Below are 10903 nucleotides of genomic sequence, written 5' to 3' on the forward strand. Positions count from 1 at the left end.
CTATTCTAGAAAAACAAAAACATGTTATCACAGGGTTTTGGTTTTTTTCAATGACATTTGTGTTGGCTGTGTCAGTTGCAGGCAAACATTTATCATAATGTTAGATATTAGGAAATAGCTTCAAATTAGTGCATATTTAACTTGTTACACTGCCTTAATGTTGCCTGCATGGGATCTCCTCATCAGCATATGATGTACCCTGGATGATGATATGTGAGGAGCTTGAACTTGATTCGCTAACAGAACTAATTTAGCTAGCTTAGACACATGTCTTGTGGCAAGATATATGCACCTAAATGCTTTAAGTCATTGGCTCTTCTGCCAATTGCCACCAACCTGCAACTTTGTGAGCTGACTGTTTCGGATTTGTGTTTTAGACAACAAAATAAAAGAAAAGATCTACAGATTCAGGCTTTTCCTTACTGTGGTAGTGGCATAGAATGACGTCACTGACATTGGTTTAATATGAAAACAAACTTTCTCAAACAAAAAAAAACAAAAGAAGAAGTGAGTCGGCGTGTCATCTTTACCGAGCACCATACATGTTTTGCCTCCATTAAAATTATTATTTTTCCTTTTCAAAAATAATTCGTCTTCAGAGAAGTCAAATATATCAAATTTGCACTAATTCCACGGCCCGGCAGGTGGCGCAGAGCACTTGTCGCCGGCCCTGGCAGGTTGAAGCACAGACAGTCGATGGTTCGAGTCTCACTCGGTCAAATCATCTCTGTCGCTTCGGCCTGCTAGGGATTCCTGGTCTGCGCAGGGAATCCCGGTTTTTTTTTTTTCTTTTTTTCTTTTTGGGGTGTTGGGGCCTTTATTTTTAAAGCTGGGACTATCTCCGTTGTCATGGCTACCAAGAACAACGCCAGCTTGGGGGAGAGCGGAGAGCCGATAAGCACAGACTCATTGATCCTTTGTCCACTTTGTTTTCACAGCTGCTGCTGCTGTGGGAGACACTGGCACTTGTGTGGCTTTGCAGTTTTTGTGTGGAACAATATTGCACAAGAAACTTAATAGCTATTTTACAGAACCCCCCCCAAAAAAAACAAGTATTGCCGAACAAAAGATAAATGTCCTTTTTTTCATAGTTTTTGCGGCTGGTCGTTGGCATAAGCTCTGCATCTGAGCGCCCGAGTTCGAACCCCTCGCGGACTCGCTGCCACGACCTTGCTTGGGGGCGGGGAGAAGCCAAGTCGCTTCTCCTTTTTCCTGCTCTTGCCTCTACAGCTCTCTTATTACCTTTTATTACCGCAAAATACCCATGCTTGTCAGCTCTTCATTTCTCAACTATTTGCTCCCTTATTACTCCACCTTCCACAACTTGCACTTTCTCTCTTCAGGCTACCAACTCTGGCTTCATTTTTTCACACTGTCTCCCACACTTTTACATCAAATTATTACACCTAATAAGCAGATGACAGAGGGACCCCAGGCTTTTTTTCGGTAAGTTACATGTGTTTGTGTCCGTAACTACCGTCCTTAGCTAGGTCCTCAAATCTAGGCAGCTGAGATGACAACTGGGCTCTTCGGGGAAACTTGTTTTGTAAAGTTGGTTTAGCTAATCTGTAGAGGCCATGAATTGACCGTGACTAAAGAAATGATGAGAAAGCACTGGGTTGCTGTTGTTGCTCTCCGGTCACTGATGCTAGCTAAGAGGATGTAATAAAGGCAAGGTAGCAGAGATGAAAAAGGAGTGGTTGTTGATAAATAAGTGGAGAAAGAGGTGGGCAGGGAAAAAAAGCAGGTGTGAGTGTGTGAAATGTGGTGAGTATTTGAGTGTAAAAATGTGTGGTCTCCTGTGAAAGGCTGGGTGCCAGATGTGCACCTTGCGCTCTTTAAATAGAAGGATATTCCACGTTCTGCTCGCCCATCATGTGGCGACATGTGGTGGGCTAGCAGGTTTGTAACATAGAGGCCCGGGTTCGAGCCCTCGGCTCATCTGCCTCTCTATGTTCTGCTAGGGGGAGGTCCAGGCAGGGGATCTTGGAGTGAAAATTCCAAGGGATGAACCTTGTTCAGCCTGGCTTCCCCTGATATTTATTTTTCTCTGTTTTTTTCTTTTTCCTGCCAGCAACAAACAGCCCAGCCCGTTTATGGGACCTCCTTGTTGTCATGGCTACTAACAAGTCATTGCCTGACAAAAAATTATTTCCTATGTTTCCCTGTGTTTTGGTTGTTTTTTTTTATCTCAAATATCTTTACATATCTTGCTAGATAGAATTCCTTGAACAGGGTTTACAAACGCCTTATCCTCTTTGTCCACTTAAAAACTTTAAACAACTATTCTTAGATTTCTTGCAACAGCACATACACCTGCACCTACACCCCACGTAAGCCTGTGAAGCACACTGTGATGGTCTCCTGGGAGACTGAGAGTCCATTCAGGGTGAGTATGCACTCACTTTCACTCTTGCATGCAGGGTTTGCCTTTTCTTCTCACTGAAAAGTCTCTAGAGTTTTGGTGTTTGTGCCCACAGATGAATATCGGAGCAGGCTGTCATCCAAACAAGGTGAAGGTCTCTGACCCTGGAGTGGCAAATACGGGCCTCCAAGCCTTCCAGCCAACATACTTCACTGTTGACTGCTCAGAGTCTGGTCAAGGTAAAGCTCCATAAAACTGTGTGTGTGAGAGTAAAGAGCGCAAACATATGCTCATGTCAAAGAAATATTCCAAACAACAGATATTACAGGGAAACTTATTTAACCCACCTGCTGTTTGAGGCTAAAAATGACTGTAGAGCATTACCTGCAAAGGTAACATGCTAACACAGCCTTTGTCCTCTGCCATCAGGACAAAGGCTGTTTGCGTTTAGGCTATTCCAATGACATCCTTCAGGGTCAAAGTGGATCCTTCTCAAGGCAGAGGGACCAGGACTCAGCCGCAGTGGTAAGAATACCTGTACTGCCTCACAAAGTCAGAGAGTGCTAACAAAAAACAGTCCGTTTATTTAGTTTATTGGTCTATAATACGGTCTGAATGTTTTCCGTCATACTACATGGAACAACTCTTCATAACACTTTTATGAAAATGTTTGACGAAATTGACAAGATCAAAATTCAAATCACAATGGCAAGGATTTAAAAACAAGAATAAACATGAATAAACAGGGTTATAGTTGGTACGCGAATGTAAACAGGTCCTTTTGAGCTGTCATTTGAACTGCGTACCAGTCAAAGCAGTAGTAGCAGCAGGCTGTGAATGACTTTGAAATCATCAGCAACCACACCAACACACTGTTAAATATCACCTGTGCAAAGGCGAGAGAAGAAATGCTCACACATGCGGGCGTGGATTGTAGTTACTTTGTAGTTACTTTGTATTATGTGGGTTCTTATAAGACAAGGAAGCGTTCTTCTGGCTGTTATGCATCATATTAAATGGGAGAATGTGGATCGCTTCCTTTCCCGTGACAGGGTCCCCTGGGAGTTGCGTGACCTACGGTGGAGATCACATTCCAAGAGCCCTTTCAGTGGCAGCGTGGCAGCCATGCTGGACCTTAGCAAGGTCAAGGTGACAGGCCTGGGAGACAGTATGTACCTCTGTCATTGTTCTTGTACATCCACACCTTCTGACACCAAGCCTCAGGCTACATAAAGCCTAGTGATAACCTATGAAACCATCATTTGCTTTTAAATGTTTGTCTAAGCATGAATGTTTTTACGATGGCTTTCCCCCACCTTGTACGGTTGCCAGTATATTGATGTTTTCATTTAATTTTTTAAAATGAATCTAAGCTTTTCGAGCAGATCAGAGGTGTCAGTGTATTTTCTTTGGTCTCTGTTCTGGCAGAGATAGCTGTTGGCAAAGACCAGCTCGTGCTGGTGTTGTTTCTTCCTCCCCATTATCACCACAGCTTTATTCAAAGAAGGTGATCTGATCTTTTGGCTCGTCTGTCCAATAGTGTAGATTTCTGGTGAGTATCAGCTGCGCTGGGTATGTAATCGGGCCATCCAGCTGCGGTACTGATCCGACCACTTGTGCCAAAAATCCGGACAAATGTCGTTTGATCATGGAGCAAATCTGAGCCAAATAGACTGATCATTTTTTTCACATGGCGTCTCATCAGAGGAAACTTTTCCTTTTCCAAGTTCCTGTAGAACTGTCAGAAAAATCCTGGAAGCGCTGTCTGAATTCTGTTTCGAGACATGTAATCACAGACACATATTTCCCTTTTTTAGCAGAAAGGTTGGCCTGTGGATAAGCAGTTGTGATCTTGGACAGTGTGGGGAACTGCACAACGTTGAAGTTGTGCAGTTGTGTCTTAAAGAGATTGACCTTCACACAAAATGCTTTCATGTGCGCATAAAGTTGTGGTACAAGCTGCTCTTTCCCTCGTAGGCTCTTGTTCAGGGTGGTTAAATGATCAGCAAGATCAACTAAAATGCAAGGTCTGCCAACCATAGAGGGTCATTCAGCTCATGAAGAGGTCGGTCCTTCTCTTTCAAAAATGGTCAATTTCTGACCTCAGGGAGTAAAGACGCTTCAGCGGCGCCGCGGCTTAGCCAGCGCGCCTCCGAGTGGTAGAGTAGATCCCATATTCAGCATCCACTTCAGAAAGGAAAGCCTGAAATTCTCTGTGCTACAGTCCTCTTGCTCGAATTATGTTGACACTTTTTACAATAGTGTTCATTACATCTCCAAGATTGACTGTCTTGGCACAAAGGGCTTCTTGGTGAACAGTACAGTGCATTTTAACAGCCTCACCTCCAGCCTCTTTCACCTCAGCGCACATCATAGACGCCATTCCTTTGTGTGCACCTGCCATAGCTGGAGCCCCGTCTGTTGTATCTCACACAGCTTGTCCCATTTAAGTCCCATTTTGTCAGTTGAGTCTGACACAGCTTCAAAAGTATCCATACCCGTTGTTGTGCCTTTTAGACTCTTAAGATCGAGCAGCTCCTCTGTAACCCATCTTGCGATGAGTTGGGCCACCTCATAGCTGCTATTGGAGCCTTTTCCTGGACTTTTTGAGCACAAAAAAATACTGTTGCTGACCCTGCAGGACAGCTACTATTTACTTTACTTTCTGCTCTCGCTCAGCACCAGTGTAGGATGCATAGACCTGATGTTTGGTTTCATAATGACGTCGTACATTATACTCTTTCATAACTGCCACAGTTTCAGTGCAGATAAAACAGACACTTCCCTTGAATTCTTTGAAGAAATATTCACTCTCCACCGTGTCTGAAATTTTCTGCACTCACTTTCTACCTTTCGCTTCTTTGGTTCTGCCATGTTTAGTAACTTGGGGTAAATTTCTTCTAGGATTGTCCTTTTTGGTGGAGCAACTGCCTTGATCAACAGTAGCTTCCCCTGGTGTTAAACTAAGAAGTGCAATACACTCAAGCAAAAGTTGAAGTGCGGGCCATATTCTCTTCTATTTATAAAATTTCTTGCGGGCCAATTAAAAATGGGCCGCGGGCCGTAGTTTGGACACCCCTGCTATAGACATTAGCACACACTCCAACAGGTTTTCATCCTCTAGAGTCACTTGGATGACAATGAAACACTACGTCCAGATAAACTCCGTGTATATAGTGTATTATCTTACAAAAAATACAAACAAATATAAATAAGTATTTTATTTTCTAAATGTAATGCTTCCTTTTAGGAGGAAGGTGGAGGAGCAGCTCCAGCAGAGCAACACCAGGTGTGTGGAGAGGACCGAACACCATCACTGGACGGAGCACTGTGAGCGGAGGGGGTCCAGAGTCTGGAGACCAGGTTCTGGCTAACAGATTGAACCAGTTGTTTAACAGGTTTGATTCAGTAGCACTTCCCTCCCCATCCACCAGAGCTCGTCACACCTCTCTGCAACCCCCCATAGCACCGGGGACATGAAATGCACCTCACCTGTCCCCTTTTCCTTTTCCTTCAACCACTCTACTGGGTCTAAGTCGTCTCCACCTGCTACGGCGGCTGAGATCCTTTGGGGTGAAATAAACCTCATGAGGAATGATTTTGAGTTCAACGGGGAATTCTATTTACAGATTAAGGGTACGGCAATGGGGAAAAACTTTGCCCCAGCCTATGCCAACATCTTCATGGCAGAGTGGGAGACCTCTGCATTGGAGAAATGTGTTAAAAAGCCATTATATTATTATCGATTCTTGGATGATATCTGGGGGGTTTGGCAACATCCTGAGCGAGACTTTGAGGTGTTTTTGAGGACTCTTAAATAATTGGTTGAAACAACAAAGGGAAAGGAGAGTCTTCTAATATGACAATCGTTTTGCAATTGTTCATCCAAACACTTTTTTCTCTGTTTCCAAAAAACAAACACACTCATCTAAGAAAAATTCATTGGACTAAAGTTTGAATGCGCATGCAACATGTTTATTAAGACTGTCTAATGTCTGCGACGCTATCTTCTCCCACGTCTGCGAACACCGGAGGCCTTGTGGGGTCTCCTGCCTCTGCGAACGGGGAAAGTAGACCTCGCATGTTTGCGTCTATACCTGCGGAGAGCGGAAGCTGCTCCATTTCATGGGTTCTATTTATGGACTCACGGGACAACATTAGTTATGTCACTGATGTTGCCACTTGTGGTGATGCTATACCTTGTTTATAGCATAATATCTGAACTGTGATGTCATTGTGAAGTCACCCTGCAATGTGATATCAACTGAAAGCTCATAACTGAAGCAGATTAGTCATTTTGTTGTGACCATATAACCAAGCATGCCGACATGAGGAGTCGCGAGTAAAAGGAGGAATATGCGCAAAATTCCTCCTTTTACGCACGACTCCTCATGTCGGCATGCTTGGTTACATGATCACAATAAAATGACTCGCAAATATGTTTTAAATGGATGATTCCTCATTTGATGGAGAATCATCCATTTACACATTTCCTGAGTCCTAAATTTGATGCCAGTGAACCTTTCTGAAAAGCCCCAAATCCCCTATGAGCAAGCACTTGGCGACAGCGGGGAGGAAACCCCCCCCTTTAATGGGGGAAACCTCCGACAGAACCGGGCTCAGGAAGGGGTGGCCATCTGTTGCGCACAGGCGGCGTTTAAATGTAATATATGTAAAGTTCCTCGTTTTACTCGCAACTCCTCATTTCGGCATGCTTGGTTACATGATCACAACAAAATTACTCAAAAAGATGTTTTAAATGGATGATTCCTCATTTGATGGAGTCTGGAGGCAAGGATTTCAGTCTCTGGATGTGCAAAGCTGGTAGTAACATACCCTAAAAGACTGGCAGCTGTAATTGCGGCAAAAGGTGGTTCTACAAAGTATTGACTCAGGGGACTGAATAATTACGCACACCCCACATTTCAGTTATTTATTTGTAAAAAATGTTTGGAATCATGTATGATTTTCGTTCCACTTCTCTCGTGTATACCACTCTGTATTGGTCTTTCACGTGGAATTCCAATAAAATTGATTCATGTTTGTGGCTGTAATGTGACAAAATGTGGGAAAGTTCAAGCGGGCCGAATACTTTTGCAAGGCACTGTATTAATAAAGAATAACTTATAATATATGCAACGGAGTCATGGTATTTATTCGTTTACAGTGTGCAGTGCAAATGTGACTGATCTTTGAAGTGTTATTGTTACAAACGCTGATTGGAGACCTTCCTTGTTTGTCCTCGTTTGTTTCAGGTTCCACAAGTGATTTACAGAATTGATGTAAATTTTATTCTTTAATACTTTAGCTTGATTTATTTCACCAAGTTATTAATCACATAAGCTGTGACAACACCCTCTATTAGTCCATAAACTACTACACCTGTACCAACACCTACTAGTCAACCAAACACTACTCCTAAATCTTTTTTAAAAAAAACATTCCCAGGCAATAAACAGTGACAGACAGTAACCATTACAAACACTAAAGCTTGATGTGGCATCAAGAGTAAAAGATGAACTTTCTTTACATACATATATGTAATATGTATATATGTATATGTATATACATATAGATATATATGTGTGTGTGTGTGTATGTATGTATATATGTACATACATACACATATACATATATGTGTATGTATGTATATATATATATATATATATATATATATATACACACACTTAAAATTCTCGCAAATGTTTCGCAGCTTCTGACTGAATTTGATGGTTTGTTCAGGTGCAAACTTGAGTCAGCGAGTCGCAAAAATGTATGACACACATGTGACAGGTTTTATTTCATGTTTAACAGAACAGCAGCAAACACATTTTGGACACTTAAAGAAACTGAAGCCAAAGATCTAAATGAGCAAAAAAAAAAAAACAAGATTTAGTAAACTGTTAACAGCTGTCAGGTACCTCCTGATGTTAACTAAATTAATAGGGACAATTTCTCAATAATATTTTCACATAAAAGATAAAATAGTAACAAGATCAAAACGGTGCTCTCCATCGGCCTGTACAAACAAAACAGAAGCACTAACTGAAAGGCTGGGAGACAATTCATCAAAGAAGACATATATAACTTACAACAAAGGTGCCAGAAGGCGATTAGTTTAGTTTCTGAACTAGTAGGATCAATAACAATGGCTTGTTCTCCAGTAGATCAGGTCCATCAGTCAGAAACGGAGCCTGGAGACGTGTGAGACAAAGTCTTTGTAGCTCTTTGTCGACGTTCCTCATAATACTTCTAAAAAACAGAAAGTGAGAAAACAAACATCGTTAGGCCAACAGTGTGATTTTGTGTGCTGAATCGTGTATATGTATGTGCGTGCGTACCTGCAGGTTGTCGTAGTGTTTCTGGCTGCAGCAGTGGAGTTCCTTGGCGGTCTTCTCATTCAGGCAGAAAACAGAGCAGATGTTACAGAAAAATCCTGATTTAGGGACCACAAACTCCTGACCTGCAGAGAAGCAGAAACAGGAAGATTAGACAAGTATTAACAACAAATTTGAATTTAGAGAGTGTGTGTGTGTGTGTGTGTGTCTGACCGATGGGGCTGTTAGGGTTGAACTGAGGCAGTCTGAAATCTGCTACACACGGAGACTGAGCGCGAGATCGCTTTGCCTCAGGTCCGACAAGCTCCCTCCTGCGTTTTCCCACAACTGAAAATGAAAAGAGCGACACGTTAATCATCAACAAATCTGCTACAGGACCCACTGGGTTTATAAAATATTTAACATTAAATTATAACTCAATAATAATTGAACAAATGATTTCGATTTACTTGAAAGCTGAAACATTCATCGGCCACTTTATTAGGTACACCTGTTTGACTGCTCGTTATGTAATCTCTAATCAGCCAATCACATGGCAGCAACTTAGTGATTTATGTATGTAGACATGGTCAGATGACCTGCTGAAATTCAAACTGAGCATCAGAATGAAGAAGAAAAATAATTTAAGTCACTTAAACGTGGCATGTTTGCTGATCTTAGCGTTTCAAAAAGTGTTGATCTGCTGGGATTTTCCCACAGAAGCATCTCTAGGGTTTACATAAAATCGTCTGAAACAGAAAATATCCAGTGAGTGGCAGTTCCCTGGAGGAAATGCATTTTTGAGTTCAGAGGAGAATGAAATAACTGCTTCACGCTGATAGGAAGGCCAGAGCAAGTCAAACAACCACTTATTACAATGCACAAGAGTATCTCTGAACACACAGCACATCCAACACTGAAGCAGATGAGCTACAGCAGCAGAAGACCACACTGGGTTCGACTTCTCTAAGCTAAGAACACAAACTGAGGGTACAATTCACACAGGCTCAGCAACGCTGTAAAATAAAAACGCTGCCTGGTCTGTTGAATCTCAGTTTCTGCTGTGACATTAGGATGGTAGGGTCAGAAATCTTGGATCCTTGATGGTGTGGGATATATTCATCACACCAACGGAGCATTTTTTAAACACCACATATGTAAATATTTACTACCACCAGGCTGAATGTCTGTAGCACAGCAGGGAACACAAATATGAGATCAGAGCCATAAATATCACAACTTTTCTTTTTACATTCAGTTTACTGTGTTTTCGCTGTCAGAGCGGTGTATTTTGCTGATTTAAAGCAGCTCTTTGTACCTTTAATGTCGGCCATGCTCCATCCATCCTTCTCCTCTCCCTCCTGTGTCTCGTCATCAGGACACTTGGGCTCTGGCTGCGTCCAGGGGCGGCTGCAGCATCGGGCTGGGTCACTGCTTCTCCTCGGTCCTCTGGCTCTCCGCCTGGCAGTCACCTTTGGTCACTGCATCTGTCGATTCTGCGGTCTTCTTGGTTTCATTTTGAGGTGAACTTTGTTCTCACCAGAGTCTTGCAGACGCTGTTTCAGGCTCTTCAAACTGAATTTAAAAGCAAAGATGCCAGTAGGTTACCATGAAAGAGGTTTGTTGTCACAAAATGTTAATGTGAAATAAGAAATTCCATTTCAAATTTCTAATCTAGAGTTGCTTCTATCTAAATCACATTCTTCTCTTTTTGCATCTTTGGGAACTGTTTACTATAGACGACCTTGAGGAGTGTATAGTATATTTGACTCTGCCACTAAACCTGAAATAGAAAGATACTCACGACTCAATACGTCCAGCTTTACTCCTATGAAGAGGAGAGAAAAAAGCACAAGGTCAGACAAACATGAAGACACTTTAAAGAAAATGCAAAAACACAGTGTAAATAAATTTCCTCTTTTTCTCACTTCTGATTGTGGGACACACTTACCAAGAAGATAAATAGTCCTTGGTGACATTGCTCTCCATCACCTGTGTTAATCCACCAGGTTCGGCCATCTCAATGCATATCTGAGAAAACAGAAAGGATGTTTGAGCAACACAGTGGTACTCAACGGGTGTGCTACAGGCACGATTTGTATTGTACAGGGCAACAGAATTTGTGAAAGTAACAGGATAGAGGTCCTGGCGAGTTTGTTTAGGCAAAGAAAAATAAATCTTGGGGTTTTAAACTTGCAAATGGAAAATAGGTGCAAACATA

The 10903-nt window shown here is 42.2% G+C and overlaps 2 long non-coding RNA genes across 2 annotated transcripts; both read right to left on the bottom strand.

The window, feature by feature from the left end:
* Positions 1 to 8590: 8590 nt before the first annotated feature.
* Positions 8591 to 8963, bottom strand: LOC109199270 (uncharacterized). Its single transcript, XR_002059701.2, has 3 exons — positions 8917 to 8963; positions 8707 to 8828; positions 8591 to 8617 (listed from the first exon to the last, which is right to left on the bottom strand). It is a non-coding gene; the product is annotated as an uncharacterized LOC109199270 (long non-coding RNA).
* Positions 8964 to 10144: 1181 nt separating this feature from the next.
* On the bottom strand, positions 10145 to 10786 carry LOC109199271 (uncharacterized). The gene is made up of 3 exons (XR_002059702.2): positions 10634 to 10786; positions 10487 to 10510; positions 10145 to 10257 (listed from the first exon to the last, which is right to left on the bottom strand). It is a non-coding gene; the product is annotated as an uncharacterized LOC109199271 (long non-coding RNA).
* Positions 10787 to 10903: the final 117 nt, after the last annotated feature.

This window comes from Oreochromis niloticus, unplaced genomic scaffold, assembly GCF_001858045.2.
Source record: "Oreochromis niloticus isolate F11D_XX unplaced genomic scaffold, O_niloticus_UMD_NMBU tig00007025_pilon, whole genome shotgun sequence".
Taxonomy (NCBI): Eukaryota; Metazoa; Chordata; class Actinopteri; order Cichliformes; family Cichlidae; genus Oreochromis; species Oreochromis niloticus.